Source organism: Phocoena sinus, chromosome 12 (genome assembly GCF_008692025.1).
Source record: "Phocoena sinus isolate mPhoSin1 chromosome 12, mPhoSin1.pri, whole genome shotgun sequence".
In the NCBI taxonomy this organism is placed as follows: domain Eukaryota; kingdom Metazoa; phylum Chordata; class Mammalia; order Artiodactyla; family Phocoenidae; genus Phocoena; species Phocoena sinus.
Window position 1 is genome coordinate 58,003,342 of NC_045774.1, and position 22,373 is coordinate 58,025,714.

Sequence of the window (22,373 nt, forward strand, 5' to 3'; positions counted from 1 at the left end):
ATCGAAGGGAATTGTGTTAACTAGCAATTTCACACATCTTTAGCTGAATGATAAATGGTGGTAAATGACGTTGTGCCTGAAGCAGAATGAGATCCTCCCGGGCCTGAGGGACAGATAAGTTTATTCCATGTAACGCAGTGAGCGTAACGTTTTGCGTTCCTGTCTTTGGAAACTGATGACCCATATGTATATCGTCTATATGGTAACTGGATTTAATTTTATTAACCAGGACATTTCATTTCTAATAAGGATGTGAATAGTTTATACTCAATGAACTCTGAGTTTCTCTAATTAATATTCCTTCTCGTCTTGAAGTGGAGCTTTTCAGGGTACTTAGCTGTGGTCTCTGGGGTTGAAGCTGAGGCTCATTTGCTGAGGACCAGAGAGGAAAATTACATTTAAGGCTTCCCACGGTGCATTCTGCATTCTCATATTCCAGTCAGGCTCTTTCCTTAGGAAGCCTGTGATAATCATATTCAGGTTTCTGCTCTTACCTGATATGCTCCTGTTCAGTCCTACAGAACTCGCCTTGAATTTGTTTCCAACTTTAGTTTCTCTTAATCTTGCAACTTTTTTTCCCCACCCGAGCCGTTGAAACTTTCGTTGCCTTCATGGTTCCAACAACAGGACTGTCGAGTTAAGAGCAAACTCACCTCTTTGAAAATTATTGTATTGATTGGCAGCATCGGCACTGTTTGAGAACAATGTAAGGCCAACCGTAAGCGAGCACATCCAGGTCACCTGGCAGTGTGTCCAGAGGTTGCAACCATGACTATGAAAAACAGGGAGAACTTTCCTCGTACCCCTCTCTCTTTTCCAACTGAAGCTAGAAGAAAACTGACAATCGAGTATCTCCTAACTGCTGATTCCTAAAAGGCGGGTACCATACCAGACCTGACTGCTGTACAGAACAATTCTCAACCATATGCCCCTGGTTTGGAAAATCTCTGGCTCCTACAGTGTCTATCAGACTTGGCACCAAGCTGCTATCACACAACTGAAACATTTTATTTTTCATGACAATTTTATATCACTTCCAGACTTTAAAACTTTTTCCATTTTATTGAAAATTCTTGGTTTACTTGTTGGCAGATCAAACGCTGTTCTTAAGTGCACATATTTAAAAATTAACTGTCCTTTAACTCCAGTGAACAAACCTGGTTAGAAAGCTTTTTTACCCCAACACAAACTCTTTTAATTTCTTCCTCAATTCTTAGGAACTAAGGAAATAATTTAATTCCAGGGACCTGTGGATTGAGTGTCTCTCTACATATGGTATACAGGATGTGTGCCTGACTGCCTTCTGAGGCAATAATTTTTAGTCTTGGTTGCTAGTAAATTTTGTGTGATCCCTAGCCTTTGTTAGCACACTGATTTAAATTGCATTTTTAAATTGGAATGTATTTATTTTATCTCATGAGAAAGGTGGGTCATATCTAGACTACCGTTGAGGTGGTGCTGGGTCACTTGGGTCCGGACACACAAGTTTCCCTCTCTCTAGGACTCTGGATTAGACAGACTGATTACTCTGAGGGTCCACCATGACGCCTTTGGTTGAAAACCTGGCTCTGCCGTTGACTAGCACTGTGACCTTTGAAAATTTTACTTAACCTTTCTGAGCCTCAGTTTCATAGTTTGTAAAGTGGGGATGAAACTAGTACCTAATTGTAGGGTTGTCCGGACTATTAATTGAATTATTTCACTTAAAAAACCTAGAACAGTGTCTCAGAGAATGTTAGCAATTATTAAGTGGGACCATATCTAAAAGATCGTCTTCAAGGTGTTTTCCTCATTAAAAAATTAGTTCTTGTAGACAAGAGGGGAAAAGGACTCTCATTACATCACCTCCTCTGAAGTGAGATCCTGACACTCTATAAACCACTGCAGTTCTGCTCTATTAATTTGCTCCTTGGGCCTTTCCATTATTAGTGCTAGTTTTGGCATTTTCCAACCTTCCTATATCTGTGGGACTGTAAAGCCTGTCTGTTTTCTCAGGACACAAAGTGCTAAACCATAGTCAGAGTATCAGCAGTGGATACTTTTGAAGAGTCCTCTTAACCCCTGTGCTATCTATGGCTCCCTGGGAACTGCCTCTCAGTTCCACAAGGTGGGTGCTTGGCAGTCCCATATTTATATGCTGTTACCTGTCTCTTTAGTCACGACTGTCAGGATACCTGTCCTGAAATGAACCAATCACATTCTTTCTCCCAATAATTTGGCCTTGGGACTGAGACCTCTAGTTGCTGCATGTGCCTGGTACTGTCATATGTAAATCTGGGAGCTGTAGGGCTGTTATGTTGGGCCATTGGTGCAGAGAAGTACAGAAAGCCTGTCTCCAGCCAGAGAAAAGAATGGAGCAGATGAGAGAAGCCAAGATATGATTCAGAGAGATTTAAAGGGAGCTGACCTATAGGATTCCTGGGGGCTTGGCAGACCCAGCTGCATTCTTGCCCTTCAATTTCATGAAGAATTCTCTGCCTACATAATTCTCTGTTTTTACTTAAGGTACCTGAGTAGCAACCTTAAAGACTCTTGGTTCTGATCAGTGATGATTTGAAATGAAGTTCATAAGTCCATTGCCATCCACCCATGGGCCCCCATCACTCACCTATGACCTCTGTCATTCTATTGCTATTTGTTTTTTGTGCAGTGGAACTTGGTATCCATGTGTTTTTCAAACAGTTAATTTTTTTTAAGCTCTTGGAACACAGAACATTTCTGGTTTAGTTATGTAAATTTGGAACAGTCTTATTTTATAATTGTGCTGAAAGTTTGACATGATTGTTAATGAAATCCATTTATTTCTAACCCAGTTTTAATTTTAAAGGTGCCTAAAGAATATTTGTAATAGTTGGTGCTAACTCGTGTTTAAGAAAGAAACTGTGTACTGTTTCCGGTATCAGTGGAAGTTGAGTCTCAGAGCAGAAACATCCTCAATGTGGTCCAGCCAAGGACTTGGTGCTGGAGGGTGGCCCTCAACAGAGCTTCCCAAAGTGTATTCCTTGTTTTCAGTTATGTTAACGAGAGTAATGAATTAAGGGGTTCCACGTACACATATGCTGTGAAATACTGAAAATTAAACACAGTTCATTTCTTTATTAAAGGTTTATGAAAAGATTTTATACAATGCTACCCATTGTGATTCTCCAATTGGTGTATGGTTGTAGTCATTCCTAAAGTATTTGACCATGGAATCCTTCTTCTGTAGAGAACACCTTTTGAGACAAGTGTCCCATGGAACATATTTTGGGTGTATTGTCCTAAGGGAAGTATTTGGGGAAAGTTGGTGTTGCCTGGCGTGGTTTGGCTTGCCCTGCTTTCTTATCGCTTACATACAGTTCTTTCATTTATAAACGATGCCCAAGTCCCTTTGGAAATATAGGGATTTTTTTTTCATCAATGCCAGATTTTAGGTGACATTGGCACAAATGAAAAAATAGTATGAATGGCACATAGACTACCCCGACTAGATTACAAAACCCTTGAAGTGAAGTGTCTTATTCATCTTGGGATCTCTCTGACAGGGCCAGTTCATGCCAATCGTACTGGTTGAATTGAATTGTTAATTTGCTGAAGAGATAGAATTAAATGGTATCTTTCCAACAGTTAGGAAACTGCACATCTCTTTTTCCACAATAGCCTCCTTTAAAACATTTATTTTAATGTATCAATGCTGTAACTGAACTGGCTACATCACGTCGCACCATTTTAACTCTTGGGGATAAATTACCAGCAAGTGCTTTACTCTTTTGCAAGTTTCTTTCAAATTTAGTGAAATATCTGTTGTACTTTTGCTAAAGGAAAGAATGGTAAATCTTTATTAGTTGGGGAAATCAAAATTTTGTTCAGGCCTTAAGTAACAGATCATCAGTATGATAATTTAATAAAAGTATAGAGAATGTGATGGAGAACAGTTCACTGTAAGATTCTGTTGTTCTTATATCATTAATGGAATTGACTCTGGCAGTATGAAAACAAGCTGGGCAAAGTTAAGATGCTTTAGATTACATGAGTATTCATACTTATAATGCATATAACATACACACTGCATTTTAATTTATGAGCTTAAGGGAACAGTGATTAAGTAGGAGAGAGAAGAACTTTTTAAACACCTCCTGGGGAGTGATTTCTATTCTTTGCTGTCACATCTCCAATTATTCTTTCTCTTCAAATACTTATTCTCTTTCTTTGAGTTTTCCTGGTACAGGTGGCTGCCATTTGTAGAGCTATCAATTTTGCTGCCCCCTTTTAAGGCCCCTTTTAAGGCTGCCCCCTTTTATTATTTATGCCAGTTCCTGCTTATCCTTCTTTTGATTCGTTTAGACAAGAACAGCTACAAAACATTTTAAACAGCTTGAGAAAAAGGTTCACTTTAAGGATCACATGTTATCATGCATAGCCTCCAAATAAAATGTTTAATCTGCTCCAGCACAACTCTCAGGGATTGTGACTTTAACATGCTTTTAATTTGAGCCACTCCTTTAGATGCCAGAAATGTGGGGATCAACGCCATCCTAGCAGTGTAATGCCAGCAAAGCTATTCCATGTAGTGGCCGAAAACATAAGCTCTGTCAGAGAAAAGGTTTTTTGTCTTTGAAAGACTGTGAAACTCGTGTCATCCGGAAGAGTTGCTTTCCTTCTGTTAATTGCTGTTGTATATTTCACTCTTCCAAATCATTTGGTTTAAAGTTTGTTATGTTAGAATTAATGGCAGGTTTTGTAGCCTGTTAAACCATAAATTACCACTGCTTGTCTTGGTACTGAAAGAGATTACTTAGCCATTCACAATTTTCCATGGGATGTTCTCCAGATGTGTGCCATCTGAAGTCTCCTGACGCCTCACTCCAGTAGACTAAGCTGGCCTCTTGTTGAGGAAACAAAGAACTGGAAAATATATACATCAATGTTAAAACATGCAGGTCCTCAGACAATGTTAAGATGCCTTCACACTTTCACTGAGTCCATTTGCGTTTCCTAACAATGCCCCTACTGTGGTGGGCAAGTGCCACGGCTGTACTTACTCTCCTTTATGTATAATTTTATGCTAATCCCTGAATTGTTCAAGGAGCCTTTAACAGTCAGCTGCCTTTCGCTGTCTTTTGAGGTATCAAATGATGTTACAACTTGGAAATCCCATAGACGTGGGCAATTGTGTCTTTAAACAATTCTGGCCCATTGGGTTTTCTAATATATTATGTGTTAAGGGCATGGTTCTCTCCAGTCCATCCTGAAATGCTGCGGGGGATTCTCTATTTCAAAGTGGCCCAAAGGAGATAGCCATTAAGACAACGTTACCTCTAATCCAATTTCCCATAATCTCAAACGCTATGCAAAAGCAAATGTTGAACCTGCCGCTGAACCCAGTCTTTTGAATACCAAACCAAGACCCATAATGTATTATCTTAACTATTTTGGGGAGAAGCTGATTGTTTGCAAAATATCTTTGGGTTGCCATTAGTTAGCATTTAATCCTTTAGAAATATTCAGCACGCAGGCCTATTCAAGCCAGCGAGTCTGCGCTCCTCCAGCCCTTCGGTGCAGCCTGTGCGACTGTTTGTGTACTTAGCCCCCACTTATTTTGTTCAGGTTCACGATCAGGCGAGACAGCGCTGTCAATTCAAAAAGACATTCTTTTTTCAAACTATTGATCTCCGTTGCTCTTGCAAATCCTTTAGTATTGGCTCTCAGGATTACTATAATGCTATAATCATTCTGTTAAGGATTCGGATTTGTGGTGGGCTAAAAGATGGGAACATCAAAAGGACTGAAATGCCCTTGAAGCAATCAATTTTTGTTCATCAAATACAAATGCTGAGAGGCTGCTTTTGGCTAATAATTTATAACTGAATTAATGACACATGGCTTCCTTCGGTCTTTTTTCCTTGAATTGTTCCCTACACCCCCTACCTCTTAAATGATCTGATTTTATATTCTGGCAAGTGAATTTGAATTGCATAGTGTTCTAAACAAGAAGAACGCTTCGGGAAGTGAAAAGCTTGCTTCACTTGCTTTCAAACTGCTAAGGCAGTAGAAAGTTTTTCTCTTTCTTTGGGCTGTAAAAGAAGGTAAATCCTAACACGGTATCTATTCTACTTCCTCTGGTGGATAAACATGCATGTGTGGTTTACGTGTGGGTAACATCCTGGCAGAAGCCTCGATCAGCAAAATAATTTCTGTGAAAATCACAAATGGCCGCTGGGTCTCAATCACTTGTATACAAAACAGTTCCAACAAACAAAAGTTTATTAATAATCAGATAATGATGTTATAGGACAGGATTATTCTTTTGGATTAATGAATATGTTACAGATCTCTGTTAACATAATGATTAAAACCGCTAAAAATTTTAAAACTTCCGAAGGCATTAAGTTATTTTCAATTACGTTCCTCACGTTTCTATTTTTCAAAGCGGGAATGCTGATGTTTATATTTTGGACAGTGAGGAGATCTTGTGATGAGAGCCCTGGATGTGTGTACACTTCTTCTGAGTCCAGTGAGATTCACAATGAATCATGAAGACACCTAAGGAGAAAGTTCTAAATGTGATGTGAGCCCAATTGAAGAGCAGAATGTAGAAGAGCTGCAGAAACCCAACAAAACTTTTGAATTTGGTCTCCACCCAGGTAGGAATTTTGATTACTTAGCTAGAAACAGTTGAAAATTTCCTTTACTCAGTCACCTATAAGACAGTAAAAGTTAATAGTGTGGAAAAAATGGGGGAGGAGTAAAATGGTTGAGAAAAAAAATGTTTCTTGAATATATTGGAAGCATTTATGTACCTGTAAAAGCAGAGTCCCTAATCATGTGCGATATCGGTTTAATTTTGTTAACAGTTCGTTTTGTAAGCTCAGTTTGTGTTACTATCATATTCGAAAATAATGCAACCTTTTTTCTTTGCCTGCGATGAAGACGTTTACTAACTCACAACATCTCTTACCCCATTTCATTCCCGTTTTGGTTCAAATAACTGGCAACAAATACATCGTGAATGCCTCCTCTACCATCTCTGAGGGGCCAGTGCCCAGCATCGAGTCTGGCATATGGTACGCACTCAGAAAACATGTGTTGAAAGAATGAAAGCCATACTTTGTGTATGTTTTTGGTGTAAATTAAAACATTGCAAGATTTTGAGTCAAATTAATATTTTAGACTTCTTGGTCAATACAGATTCAAGAAGAGAATCATCTCTAAATGTTCTGAAAATGTTGGTCTGTCTCAGTGTTCTTATAAGAGGAGATGAAAATGCATAGAAATACAGTTATATCACCTTGTCTTTGGGCGAGAAGGAAAGTGAAAACTGGGGATCGTCTTCTGGAACACTGTGTATATGTGTGGGACCCCAAGTAATGCTTTTCAGACTTTAATAAAAATCATTTTGCATGTGGATAGCATTTTTAACTTTTCAAAGTTTGTGACTTTGTGTTAACTTCTATTCTCACAGCAACCTGTGAGGGAGATAGGGCAGATTTGACGTATAAGCGCCTCCCCCCTCCTTTTTTTTTTTAAACAGAGGAGAGGATTCTGTTCCAGAGACGTCAAAAACCTTGACTGTAGTCACACAGTCAGTTGAGGCAAAGCTGGAGCTGAACCCCAGGGGCCCTGACTCCCAACATTGGATTTTTGCCCCTTATGCCAAACTCACAGTCTTCGGGCTCCAGCGAAAGTATTCTTCTCACCTTTTTTTCACTTCATTATGCATTTACATTCCATTAAATATTATACATGTGGTAACAGAAATTGTGGATGTACATCTGGTATAAAAGGAAATTTTGGTGAAAATGGGTTTCCATAGTTATTCTTTGATGGTTACTTTGGGGATTCCAACATAAAAATAGATGTATTTTTACTTAAAGAATAGCTCTTAAGATCTCCTGTTCTCTTCCATATTCCAGTTGAAAGCTATCCTGAGGAAATAACAATATAATTTTCATCAAAGTGTAAATAATGTTTTCCTCGGAGACATAGGCCTTTTGATGAGAGACTATAACCCACAGAAATAAAGCTGCAGTGGGGGAACTTTACTTATCAACAAGGGAGGTCCTTTTAGGCAACAATGTCCCTGAGATCTTACCAATCTTTACTGTTAATCTTAAGTGCTTCTGCCAATTTTACATCCTTTTAAAGACTGATCTCAGCCATACAGTGTCAAAATACACATCTCATTGTCTGAGTCAAAATCCACTTCCAGAGATGTCTAATTTAACACTGATAGTTGTACTGGTATTCTCTACAAGTCATTTTTGTAAAACTTTTGACATTTGCTTTTTTTTTTTTTTTAATTTCCCACTGTTTTCACACTGTCGGGAGGAAGTCATCTTAAGTTCATTGCTCGCCCGAGTTTCTCAGTGTTGTCTACCTTAATCTCTGTAAACTCATATCTATCGGAGGTCACAGCAGAATGTTTGTTATCCCTCACGTCATGTGATATTTATCTAGCTGCAGTAGTAATACTATTGGTATTTGGAAATAAATACCAGCCCACTTGTTTTTAAAAACCCTGGCATTTATGCAGGTGTTGAGGGTAATGGAGAGCCTCCTATCTTGGAATAACTGAGTTATCATCTTTTAAACAGAGATTGTGTTTTCTACTAATGGCACTTAGGAGCTTACTACACGCAGGTGTGAGCATGGGGGGGTGAGGAAAAGAGATACTCTGCCTGCTGTTGCGGGATCAGACAGAAAACTAAGTGGCAACAACATTTATAGATTAGTCAGGAGAGATGTTTTTTCTTCCTTTAAAGCAAGAACCATTGCTTCCCAATTTGTTATTCACACAGTCCCAATACACGTGCAACCAGCCGGAACAGAAGAAAAACATACACAAGGGTCATAGAACTTTTAGCCACAAGAAGGAGTCTATTCTCTTTATATTTGTTTGTTTATATATTTTTAATATATTTCCCTGCAGTGGCAGCAGAGCATTGAGGGTGACTTTAAAATGAAACATGGATTCACAAAATAGGAGCTGATGCTCTCATCCTAACACAATTCCAGAGAGTGGGTTGTGTTGGGAAAGAAACATTCACCCTGTAAACCACTGGATATCAAGCCCCACGTTCCAGGTCTGCTGGAACCTTGTGACTGGCCCCAGCATGCTACAAGCACCCTCTAGACTTAGTAATTTTAGCAGCACTGTAGCATACATATAAATAGTAAATAAAATGTGATACGTTTTAAATGAAAATCTAAAGTGACCTAAATGGACCTGAACAATCTGTTAAACACACAGACCTCATGTACTTGGATCATTTATGGCCAATGCCGTGTTGCTCTGTTGGCTGTGAGTATTTTGATTTAACGAGGTTGGGGAGGAGAGAGGATGCGGAAAGCACTTTCTCTTTCCAAGTATGAAGGTTTTTCTTTCCTTCCATAGTTGAAAACAGAATTCTGTTCAGGACAATAAAACCTTTTCTTCCCAGTATTGAAGCATTTGATATTGATTATTTTTTGCTGTCTCTTTCTCAATGACAAGAGATTGGATTTTTCTGATTAATCCAGAGAGAGTTTAATAACATTTCACTTCATGGAATCAGTGTGTTGGCTGTCTCAGGAGGGGAGAAACAGGAGTGTGTTCTGGACCTCAGGTCGTGGAGTCGACTCTAAGGGTCCATGGGAAAGTGAAGAGGCCGGGAAGCTGTCCAGGATTGAAGAGCCTGACCTCAGCGAGGACTGGGGCATTTTCTAGGATAAGATGGCAACTCTGTCAGTTGCACTTGCCTTTGACTCCACCTTTGCCCTTTACTTTTCTAGCTGCTCTCTTTCCTGCTTCACCAATAACTCCTCTCATAATATACCTCTTGGGATCTTCGTCAGTTGGTGAGGTACCATCCAGGGTGGTGCACATCTGGGGATGTTTTTCCCTCTGCCAGAGGATTTGCTGGGCTCCAGGGCTCTGGATCTAACCAGGGCTGCCCAGGGTGGCAGGGTCACGGGGGATAAAGCAAGCATGGCAGCCTCCACCGGGAAGAGTGGATGTGAAAGTGCGTCCTAACGTATAAATCTCTATAAGTGTATTATGTACTACATACCTACTTGTTATATACTATATAATATACATCCTATATGACTACATCTTATATAATGTATCTTATATGTTCCTGAATGTAATCATTTAATTGTTCCTGGCACATAAAAGCTTTCAATACATGTAGCTGAAATTTGCAGAGGAGTCTATAGTAAGTCTATGAGTTTATCATGCTCATGGCTCTGTAAGAGCAAAGAATACCTCACAGTAATTGGGGTAATAATACACACTTCCCCAGCTCTGTAGAATTGTCATAAGGCTCAGGTCAGTTACTGTATGTGAAAGTGAGACCTAGCACTACACACATCTAAGGAATTATTATTAGCTATGTGTTCAAAGCCAGATTTAGGGAAATTGTAAAAGAGGAAAAATCATACTTTGGGAAATGTGTGTCCATGTTATTGGACATTTGTGTGCATGTTTTGGAGGTACCTGGACAGTATGAGTAGCACCATCTTCTCAATGTATTCAAATATATAAGCATATATATCAGACTTAGTAATTGTAAGTCAATAGCTCAGAATAACTAATGTATTGGTTCCTTTAGAGTGAAATCCTTTATCCAGGCCAGAATAGAAAAAGACTAAATCCTGTGTCCGCTGGAAAGAGTGAGGACTTTATAAAGATAAAAGGGTGAGCAAAAATGGAGAGGAATAAAAAGAGGGTGGGGAAACAGATAGCAGTTTTGAAGGAATCAGAGAGGGTTCGAGGGGGAGCAGGTGGCTTCCTGTGTGGAGTCCGTGGAGAGTAGCAGAAATGGGAAGAGAGGATTTTGAAGATGTTCTATTGTGTAATATTATCCCTTCCCCACCTCCCACCTGATCCATGTATCTTCTGTAGATATTAAATGAAAATTATATTTTAAAAAAAATCAACACATCAGAGGATATGCTCCAGGTCCACCCATATTATTTGAACTATACCTTCAAAACTATTACTCTCTGAATAAAAAATATTTATTGAGCACCTACTGTATTCTAGGAACTATGTTTGATCCTTTCACGTTATCTTGCAGAATTCAAACAGCAACACAGCAGAAGTGGGTATTATCTCCATTTTATAAATGAGGAACTTGGTGTTCTCAAACTTCAGTCCTTCAAAATCACCTGGAGCACTCGTTAAAACTCAGATTGCTGGGCCCTGACCCCAGAAGTTTCTGATTCAGTAGGTCTAGGGTGGAGCTGAAGAATTTGCAATTCTAATATATTCCCAGGGGATGCTGGGCTACCATACCTTAACAATCATTGACTTAAGATCATTTCTTTTTAAAGCACAGCAGCCAGGATTTGAACTAGTTTGACCACAGAACTGGTTTCCTCCCCTTCAACGCCCATGCCTCTCCAGGCTAAGGTGGGGACTCTCAACCTCACCTGTGAGTTAGAAGCACCTCGGGATGCCCAGGCCACAGCTCAGGAGTAAAACCTCTCAGGTATTTTCAATGGGCTGCTAAGGATAATACTCACTGTTATAAGGTAAGAAAGCGTGGAATACAGCTTAAATGTTCCTGGGGTCCCAGAGCCTGTGTGTGTGTGTGTGTGTGTGTGTGTGTGTGTATGGGTGTGTGTGCACGTGTGTGTTTACACATGCATGTGAGTACCTACATGCATCCTCTCTAGAGAACCAAAACCTGAAGAAGTTATGTCCTTACCTTATTTGCATTTTCTCCAGTGATCCAAACATGGAATAAGCACAGGCACTGGAACCTGACCACCTGGGTATAAATCCTCTTTAGGCCACTTTGTAGCTGTGTAATCCAAGGCAAGTTCCTTTATTGGTGCTGATACATTGTTTATGTGGAATGAATGTGATATAGTCCATAAAATATAAGCAAGGAGGATCCCCTTCCCTTATTGTGTTCCTTTAGAGAGATTGGTTTCGTGGCTTTATTTATTTATTTAATTATTGTTTTAAGCCACTACGTTTTTTTTTTAATTTATTTATTTTCTTAATTTTTTTGGCTGCATCGGGTCTTCATTGCGGTGCACGGGCTTCTCTCTAATTGTGACGTGTGGGTTTTCTCTCTCTAGTTGTGACACGTGGGTTCCAGGATGCATGGGCTCTGTAGTTGTGGCGCATGGGCTTAGTTGCCCTGCAGAATGTGGGATCTTAGTTCCCCGACCAGGGATCGAACCCACGTCCCCTGCATTGGAAGGCGTATTCTTTACCACTGGACCACCAGGGAAGTCCCTTGGTTTGGCAGCTTTATATCTAAAACTAGCATTTCCCAAAGTGTGGGAGCTTACTGCTGGTGGCACAAGAGATGTTGTTTGTGCCCCAACATGGATGAAATAAAACTGAATCATATTATGAGATGACTTTTTCCTTTTCAAAATTTTTCAATTCTTCTGATTATATCAAAGGGAAAGTTTCAGTGTTGTGCTAGCATGCCTTTACAGCACCTCAAAACTTGCTTCCTAATAATCCATATATATATGTTTCATATATATGTTTATAAGTTATATAGAAGTTTCAGGTGTATGGCATTATCATTTGACACTTGTATACACTATAAAGTAATCACCACCACAAGTCTAGTTGCCATCCATCGCCATATGGTTGAAACCGCTCTTCACCCATTTTGCCCACCCCCACATCCCCTTCCCCTCTGGTAACCACTAATTTGTTCTCTGAATCTATGAGTTTGTTTTTGTTTTATTTTGTTTCTACATTTGTTTTGCTTTTTTTTTCAATTCCACATATGAGTGAAGTCATATGGTATTTGCCTTTCTCCATCTGACTTATTTCACTTAGCATAATACCTCCAAAGTCCATCCATGTTGTTGCAAATGGCAGTATTTCATCCTTTTTCATGGCTGAGTAGCATTCCAATAGATTTATATACCACATCTTCACATACCACATCTTCTTTATCAATTCATCCATCATTGGATGCTTAGGATGTTACCGTATCTTGGCTATTGTAAATAGTGCTACAATGAACATAGGGGTGCACACATCTTTTTGAATTAGTGTTTTCATGTCCTTCGAATATATACCCAGATGTGGAATAGCTGGATCACATGGTTGTTCTATTCTTAATTTTTTGAGGAATCTCTGTACTGTTTTCCATAGTGGATGCACCAATTTACATTCCCACCAACAATGTATGAGGGTTCCCTTTCCTCTACATCTCTCCAACATTTGTTTTTTTTTTTGCCTTTTTGATAATAGCCATTCTGACAGGTGTAAGGTAGTATCTCATTGTGGTTTTGATTTGCATTTCCCTAATAATTAGTGATGTTGAACATCTTTTCATGTGCCCGTTGGCAACATACACCACTAACTATGATGTTAGCAGTGAGTTTGTCATATATGGCCTTTATTATGTTGAGATACATTCCCTCCATACCCACTTTGTTGAGATTTTTTTTATCATAAATGGATATTGAATTTTGTCAAATGCTTTTTTTGCATCTATTGAGATGATCATAGGATTTTTATCCTTCATTTTGTTAATGTGATATATCACATGGATTGACTTGCAGATGTTGAACCATCCTTGCATCACTGGAATAAATCCCACTTGATTGTTGTGTATGATTCTTTTAATATATGGTTGGATTTTGTTTGCTAATATGTTGTTGAGGATTTTTGCATTTATGTTTATCAAAGATATTGGCCTGTAAGTTTCTTTTTTGTGGTGTCATTGTCTGGTTTTTGTGTCAGGGTAAGATGTGCTTTGTAAGATGCTTTGTAAGATGTGTTCAGAAGGCTTCCCTCCTCTTCAGTTTTTTGGAAGAGTTTGAGATGGATAGGTATTAAATCTTCTTTGAATGTTTTATTGAATTTGTCAGTGAAGCCATCTGGTCCTCAGTGTTTGTTGGGAGATTTTTGATTACTCTTTCAATCCCCTTACTAGTAATTGGTCTAATCAGATATTCTATATCTTCATGATTCAGTCTTGGAAGACTGTTGAATTTATCTATTTATTCTAGGTTGTCCAATTTGTTGGTGTATTGTTGATCGTAGTCTCTTATGATCCTTCATATTTCTGTGGTATCACTTGTAACTTCTTTTTCATCTATGGTTTTATTTGAGTCTTCTCTCTTTTTTTTGTGGTTAGTCTAGCTAAAGGTTTTTTGATTTTGTTTATTTTTTTCAAAGAACCAGTTTAGTTTCTGATCTTTTCTATATTTCATTTATTTCCACTCTGATCTTAATTATTTCCTTCCTTCTACTAATTCTGGGTTTCATTTGTTCTTCTTTATCTAGTCCCTTCATGTGTAAATTTAGGTTGTTTATTTGGAATTGTCCTGGTTTCTTGAGGTAGGCCCAGAGTGCTGTGAACTTACCTCTTAGAACTGCTTTTGCTTCCACCCACAGATTTTGGTATGTCATATTTCTGTTTTCATTTGTCTCTAGGCATTTTTAAATTTCTACTTTGATTTCCTTGATGGCCCATTGGTTGTTCAGTAGCATGTTGTTTAATTTAATCTCCACATTTTTGTGGCTTTTCCCATTTTTTCTTGTGACTGATTTCTAGTTTCATATCATTGTGGTTGCAGAAGATGCTTGGCATGATTTTAGTCTTCTTGAATTTGTTGAGACTTGCTTTGTGGTCTAACATGTGATTTATCCTAGAGAATGTTTCATGTACACTTGAGAAGAATGGGTATTCTTTTGGATGGATGAATATATCTATTAAGTCCTCTAGTATAATGTGTGTTTAAGTCTCCTTTGCTAATAATCCTTTTCAATAAAATGAAGATTGGGCCTTAGGCTCAGAGCCTTGACAGATCATGTTATCTAGCTAGAATTCAATGACATTAAACACTTCTATGAATACTTTCTCTTTATTGTACTGATTTTTATTTTTACAGTGTTACATAGTGTTTTGTTAAAATATTTATTTATTTTTAAATAAATAGTTTCTTTGAAAATGTATCAAGTTTTCTTTAAAACAAGTATATTTAACTTTTAGATAGTGAATTTCATACTATTATGAAAAACAGTAACTTGTGTTATCTGTGGTATTCTGAGTTTTGATAAAAGCATCTTGAACCATGGAGTGTAAGGTATCTGATAGATTGTTTTCCACAGACTGCATAACTTCAGAAGTCAAAGTTCCCAGCATCACCTGCAGTATATATATCTGTTATACCCCTACATGTTGTTTTTCATCCCAGCTCTCATATTGCTCTCTGGCTTCTCAATCTCATCTCTGGTGGTGGTGATGAGGGTACCTGTTGCACCTATCTTGAACCTAACCAGCATCACACTTTTCCTATTCCAGGTTTGTAGTCCACTGAGGGGGAATGGAGGGGCCCTGGGGTAAAGTAGGTTTGAATCACACCCGTCCCCAGGGGACTCATTTTGCAATCCAGCATGTGGTTTCATCTCAAATATAGACCTTCAACAGAAGAATTAATGGGGAAAAGACCTCCTGGACAGAGAAAAGCCTTTTCAGAATCCCTGTGCCAGGCCCAGGGACAGACTCTGGTGTTGGTGGAGTTGGGGTGTGATAGGCTGAATAATGGTCCTCCAAAGATGTCTACACTGCAGTCACTGGAACCTGTGAATATGTTACCTTACATGGCAAAAGAAACTTTTCTTCTAATGTGATTAAGTTAAAGATCTTGAGATTGGAAGATTACCCTGGATTAGCTGAGTGGGCACAAAGGTCCTTATAAGAGGGAGGCAGGAGGATGAAAGACAAAGAAGACAATGTAAAGATGGAATCAGAAGTTGTGCTTTGAAGATGGAGGAGGGACCATAAGTCAAGGAATTCGGGGAGCCTGTAGAAAAAGCAAGGGACTGGATTCTCTCATGAAGCCTCTGTCAACACATTTTAGACTTATCTCCAGAACTGTAAGTTAATAAATTTGTGTTGTTTTGAGACACTGAACTTGTGGTAATTTGTTATGGCATCAACAGGAAACTAATACATGACCCATGGAGGGGCCCCATGACAGACAGGCATCTCAGGCTCCAGGAGGAGCCATTGTTGAAATATAGGAAGAACAGCCAGGGTGTCTGGGCCCTTTATCAAATCTGCCTGGTGCTGCTATTCTATGTTGTGTGGTTCACCGTGCCTGTGATTGGTGGGTCCAAGATCCAGCCAGGCCCAACTAAAGAGGAGGTCCTATAAGCCTTGGGGAGGGAGGTTAGTTTTGGGTGTGGTGAGAAGGTACAGCCAAAGCAGACAGCTTTGGTTACCAGTCTGATTTCTGTTCTTTTTTCCCCACCTAAACAGAAACTTAATTTTATTCTGATTCTTCCTACCCCACTCAGTGATGTTCTCCTGGGGAAACTAACCCCATCTACAAGTTCCATTTTAGTACATCTCTCGTCTTAGTACTGGTTACTAAGCCATTCAGCACATAGCATTTCCTGATGACTGTTATCTGTCCAGAGATGGACACATGACCCTACAAGCCCAACAGGCCTGAAACAAAGCTTCATTCTACACATGCAGAAGAATTTTACTCTCTCTTGTGAACAGGAAGGCATAGCCCTGACTATCATTGGCAGCCATCTTTTGACCACAAAGGGAAACCAGTTTTAGGAAGGAGCTGTCACTGAGGACAGAAGAGCAGATGGATACAAAGAAACTGAGTCCTCGATAACATAACTGACATAACATAGCTGATCTAACATCCTGGACTTCTATGTGAGGTATTTTATTATTTAAAGTCAGTTTATGTTTGCTGTTACTTGCAGCCTGAATGATTCTATTAAAGTGCTTTCTCGTGTCTGAGTCCTTGATTCACATCTTTCTTGGGAGATAGTAAATGTGGTTTTAACTGGAATGAACTGACTGATATCTGCTGATAACACTCTCATCTTGGGCAAGAGATGTGGTCACCTATATGACCTTGATTTTCCCAATTTATAGGGAAGATTATAATAATGTCTATATTACAGCATTAGTTTAAGAATTTATTAAGGTCATGCTCATAACCTCATTTTGGAAAGTCTGAACTGGTGAAGAGGTAAAGGATAAGAAATTAAAAAGCTGTCTTCCTGTTGCTATTTCTCAAATATGGACCCTATAGAGTAGTTTATGATGATTTTAGGACACATAGCAGGCACTCCTGTGTCATCTAGCATTTATTTGTAACTTGTTCTAAAAACATCGTGGTAACATGAACAAAAATAAGTAAACAGCCTCCCATGATATTAGTACCTCTACAAATACAACTATTTATTTTCCCATGTTTCCCTTTGATTCTTATCCACGCTATGAACAAAATAGTTTAGATATGTATTGCACAAAGACAATTTTGTATTCTTTAACGTTACATGATAAACACGTTTTTCATGTAACTACATGGTCTTCACAGTTATTTTTAATCATTGAATAATATCTTCTTGAGCTGTGTTAAAATTTCCATAATCATTTTTCCTATTGTTGGGCATTTAGGTGATTCTTTTTAAAAGTTTTCACTTCTGCTGCTAAAAATAACATTTTTGCTAACAAATTTAACATTTTCCTACATATGAATTTTTTGAATGATCGCATGTTTTTCTTAGGATGTGTTTCCAGAAGTGGAATAATTGGCTCAAAGATATAAACATTTCTTTGGGTCTAATTGCTTCCCTCAAATTTTGCCAATGTACATCCCCTCCAGCAGTGTGAGTTGATGTTTATGTATTTATTTCAGAGTCCTCTTGCCAGATTTAAAAATTCTTTTAAAATATTAATTTTTTTAAGAATCACTTTATGGAGGTATAATTACATCTGGTGAAATGCAACCATGTAAATTCAATAGATCTTGATAATTGTATACATCTATGTAACCACCACTACAAGCAAGCTATAAAACATTTACATTGCTCCTCAGAATTTTCCTGTACCCCTTAGCAGTCAACCCACCCCCTATCCTGGCTCCGTGCAACCATTGATCTACTTTCAGGAAATTAGTTTTGCTAGGCTTACTAGAATTTTGTATAAATGGAATCATGCAGTCTATACTTTTTTATGTCTGCCTGATCTTGTTCAGCATAATATTTTTGAGATTTACCCATGTTGTATATATCAGTAGTTTGATTTTTTTTATTATTGAGTAGGATTTCATTGTATGAATATACAACAATTTGTTTAATAATTGACTTACCTGTTGTTGAATGTGTGGGTTAATTCTAGTGTTGGGGTGTTATGAATTAAGCTGATTTAAACATTTGCATACAGTCTTTGTGTGGGTATATGTTTTCATTTCTCTTGGGTAAACACCTAGGAGTAGGATTGTTGGGTCATAACGAAAAGCACATATTTAACTTTGTAGAAAACTACCAAACTATTTTTCAAAATGGTTTTACCAGTTTACATTCTCACTAGACATGATGGGAGTTCCAATTGCTCCGTATCTCTGACAACAGTTGATATGGTCAGTCTTTTTAATATTAACTATACTAGTAGGTGTGAACTGGTATCTCATTGTCATTGGTCATTTAATTTCCATATGATCTTTACCTACAGTTTTGGGTAAAAGTGAGGTCATAATGTTTAATTTCTACTATTATATTGAAAATAAGGGAAATGGAATAAAGGTATAATAAAAGTTTAATTTCTGGAATTGTAATGAAAATAAGGGGAAATGAAAGAAGCTGGGAAAAAAACCATAATTTGTAGAGGAAATAAAAAGACATTAAATAGATTTTATCACATAAGATGATTTCACAAAGTATGGATATTTGGATTTGTTTAAAATAAACAGACCCCCAGTACATCATCAGAAAGGGCAATGGAGGCAGAGACAGCATTGTGAGCTGCTGGAGAAGGCTTGAGACAGGCAGAGAGCCTGCAGTTCGCCTGTAGAAGCAGGCAAGCATTCCTGAGAAAGTGCCCTGAGGCTGAATGGGTCCTTTTCTCATGGTCCTGATAGAGGTTTCGTTAATAAGAAGTGTAAAATGCCACTTTCCAGTTGACCCACTCTTTTACCTCCTAAACCGAAGAAAACAGAGGAAGGAGTTGAATATTCGCCATTGTTGGGCAATGATCTCCTTTTCAATTTATGCTCAGGCTTTGGTGTACTGGGGTACCATTTGGACTCAGTCTGTGGGAGTAGAAAGGACAAAGCCAGTCTATTGGTCTACCTGAGCAGGCTTAACGGACGTTAAGGAAAAAGTCAATACTCCTGAGTCAGCAGTGATCATGCCCAAAGCCCTCAGTCTCCAGTGTGTTTGTTTCATGGACGTCAGAGGCTTTTTCCCCAGTCTAAAGGCTTTGTGAAGTTAATCTCCGATACCCTAGAAATTAAACTTACTGCTTATGCAGAACTTGGTAAAATGTGTAGAGACATATGGGGGATAGAATTTCAATCCAGTGATCTTTTAAAAGATAAGCACAAGGACTTCCCTGGTGGCGCAGTGGTTGAGAGTCCGCCTGCCGATGCAGGGGACACGGGTTCGTGCCCCGGTCTGGGAGGATCCCACATGCCGCGGAGCGGCTGGGCCCGTGAGCCATGGCCGCTGAGCCTGTGCATCCGGAGCCTGTGCTCTGCAATGGGAGAGGCCACAGCGGTGAAAGGCCCGCGTACCACAAAAAAAAAAAAAAAAAAGATAAGCACAAGATGATAAATATGACAACATTCAATTTAGAAATTCTCACAAAGCCAGTAATACTCCCATTCTCTGAAATACCACTGATGCTTATGTGTGTACTGACACATTTTGTCCTAATGGGATATCAGAAACCTAGCAATCTGAGAGAGATTCTCAAAGAAGAGTGATTTTGAGCAATTCATCATTTCTGATGGAGAACCAGTGACAGCCAGAGTGGATGAAATTGCTGCTCAGAATTGTTTGGAACCATATCGTCATCACTACTCCCTAATATATTTGTTTCATTGACATTTGTTTATATCTTTACCAAAAAGGAATTTGGGGGGGACAAACTTGAGGGGTCTTGGTCTATGTGAGGGTTATAATCAAAGCACACAGATTTAATCCTGATCCATCCTCTGTTGCTATTGGGACCAGATTTTCAAAATTCAATCCAATGAATAATGCACCGTACTATTATTTTCCATTTTTGGAGACATGTCCTTTTCCAGGTCATGTAAATAAACACTTACAAGGCCACTTTATCTTTTTTTGCCCAAAGTATGGTTTTTAAATTTCAATGCTGGGCATGTAATACTATAAACTAATTAATTGTCTTAAAAATATGCAAAGTGTGAAGTCATTGTGAGGTTACTGTTGCCACCAAACATATAACTTGAAACTTATGCCTCCAAGCGATGAGTACTTCAGAGAAGACTCCAGAGAGAATTAGACCCAGAATTCTGTTATGGAGCTTTGATACATTTCAAACACTACTAATGAAAAGGAATAGCATATTGAAAATGGAGATCATATGTATGGTGTAGCCTTTCTCAGGAATTCCTTAAAACAGAAAAAAAATTGGCAATAAAGTACTATTCCTTCAAGCTGAGAAATGGTGCCATGATGCATCAATAGGGACCTGGGTTAAATCCAATATGGTCCATCCTTAGTAAAGAATACTACTCAGCTATTGAAAAGAAAGAGGTAGGTTTACACATACTGACTTGGCAAGATCTCTAAAACATATTTTTAAGTGAAAAATGCAAGAACAATAGTATTGTATAATCCCATTTATACAAAAAAGAAATGAAGTGTAATTGAGATATGAACACACATGTATATAAAGGCATGACATGCATACCAAGCTATTGACAGCTATTCCTACCGACAGCACAGTTGAAGACAGTTCTGGAATTGGTTCTATAATGCCAAAACAATTAATTGAAGATGGAAATAAATACAGACACAATCCAGGGATAAGTGGTAAAGATCTATAAGTGGTAAAGGTCTTGTTCTGCATTCTATCCCTCATACCTAACACAGATCCCAGCATAAAGCAAACGGTTCAGTAAATATTAGTTGGATGAGTGTTTTCAGTCTGTTGGAAGCATATATTTTTATGACTTAAAATGCAAATATGAAACAAATGATATTATTTAGCATATTAGAGACAGTATGAATTTTACTACCTGGATTAATTCAGTTTCCTTAGCAAAGACCGTCACATCAAGAACATTAGCTGCTAGTGTTTTGTGAAAACAGAAGACTGCAGGAAACCAACATGGCATCCAGCTCCATACCAAATGGAAGTACTCCAGATGATGGTAGTGTCCAGCCTTCCCTAGATGTCACATCTGGCTTCTTGAGCCATTCCTTCAGCAGTATCCACCAGCAGTACATAACATGAAACGAGAAGCAGGGTCACCCACAGCATGCTCCTGGCTCTCAGCCAGGCTGTCTACCCTGTCTGCAACACAAGCTGTCTGCAACACAAGATCTTTGGGAAGGACATATGTGGAGAATGGATGGCAGTGCAGGCTCTGCACTGGATTGAAACGGGATTGCCATGAGCAGGGTGGGCAGAAGAAACACCGTGAATATCAAATGATAGGCTGCAGAGGTGGGCTTCTGGGAAATCATATGCAACGGAAAAATTCCTTTTGGGCCAAGAGGCCCGCTGGGGAAGGGGAAGAGAATAAAGAATGAAAGAAAAATTTTTTGAAGTTTTAGCTTTGACTGAAGGGATATTATTAGTGGATGGGTGGAATGTAAAATAGTCTGCCTACTAATGGCTGTCTTCAGTATGGTCATAGCAGTGTTGTTAGTTTTAAGTGCAAGGGACTTTGTACAGTTAATCCAGGATATGTCTATAAGCATTACATTTATGTGGAAAAAGTGTTTTCACATAGTCCTGGTGTTTACCTAGGTTTGAGATTTGCAACCGTGTCACATTTTAAAACTTTGGAAAAATAATTCTATGTTCATAATTTCCAATGTAAAATGAAAACACAGACCATCTGGAAATTATCAAAATGCTGTGTAAAGGCAATGATGCCATTTACTGTATAGAATCAATTTAGCACACCAATAAAAACACACACACGTATAAACCTCGAAAAAGCAGGCTATTTTTTTTTCCATAGAACTTTTCATTTAAATTCTGTAGCCATTGTTGTGCAGTAAATTTCATTGTCACACAGCTATAGCTAAAGAGCTTTTTATTTGATGTAATCCTACAGCATCATTAAAATATCAGTATTTTTTATGTTTTGCAAATATTTGTGAACACCATTAAGAAACACAAAACCTAGTGCAGTAACAAATGTCCATTTTATGGTCACTGTCAGACTATATATTGTACAATGCCCCAATATTATCAACAATCTAGACCTAAATTATCACAACCCTAAGTCCATGAAACACAAGACACATATTTAATCTCCCTTAGTCCATGTATTGAAATGTTAGAATTGAAAGCTTGGGCTCTCAATTCAGGCAGAAAATGTTGTTTTCCAGAGGAATTTTTCACTCAGGACAAAAAGGGAGAAAAGGCAAAGGAATGAAGCTAAGGGCTGATTTTTGA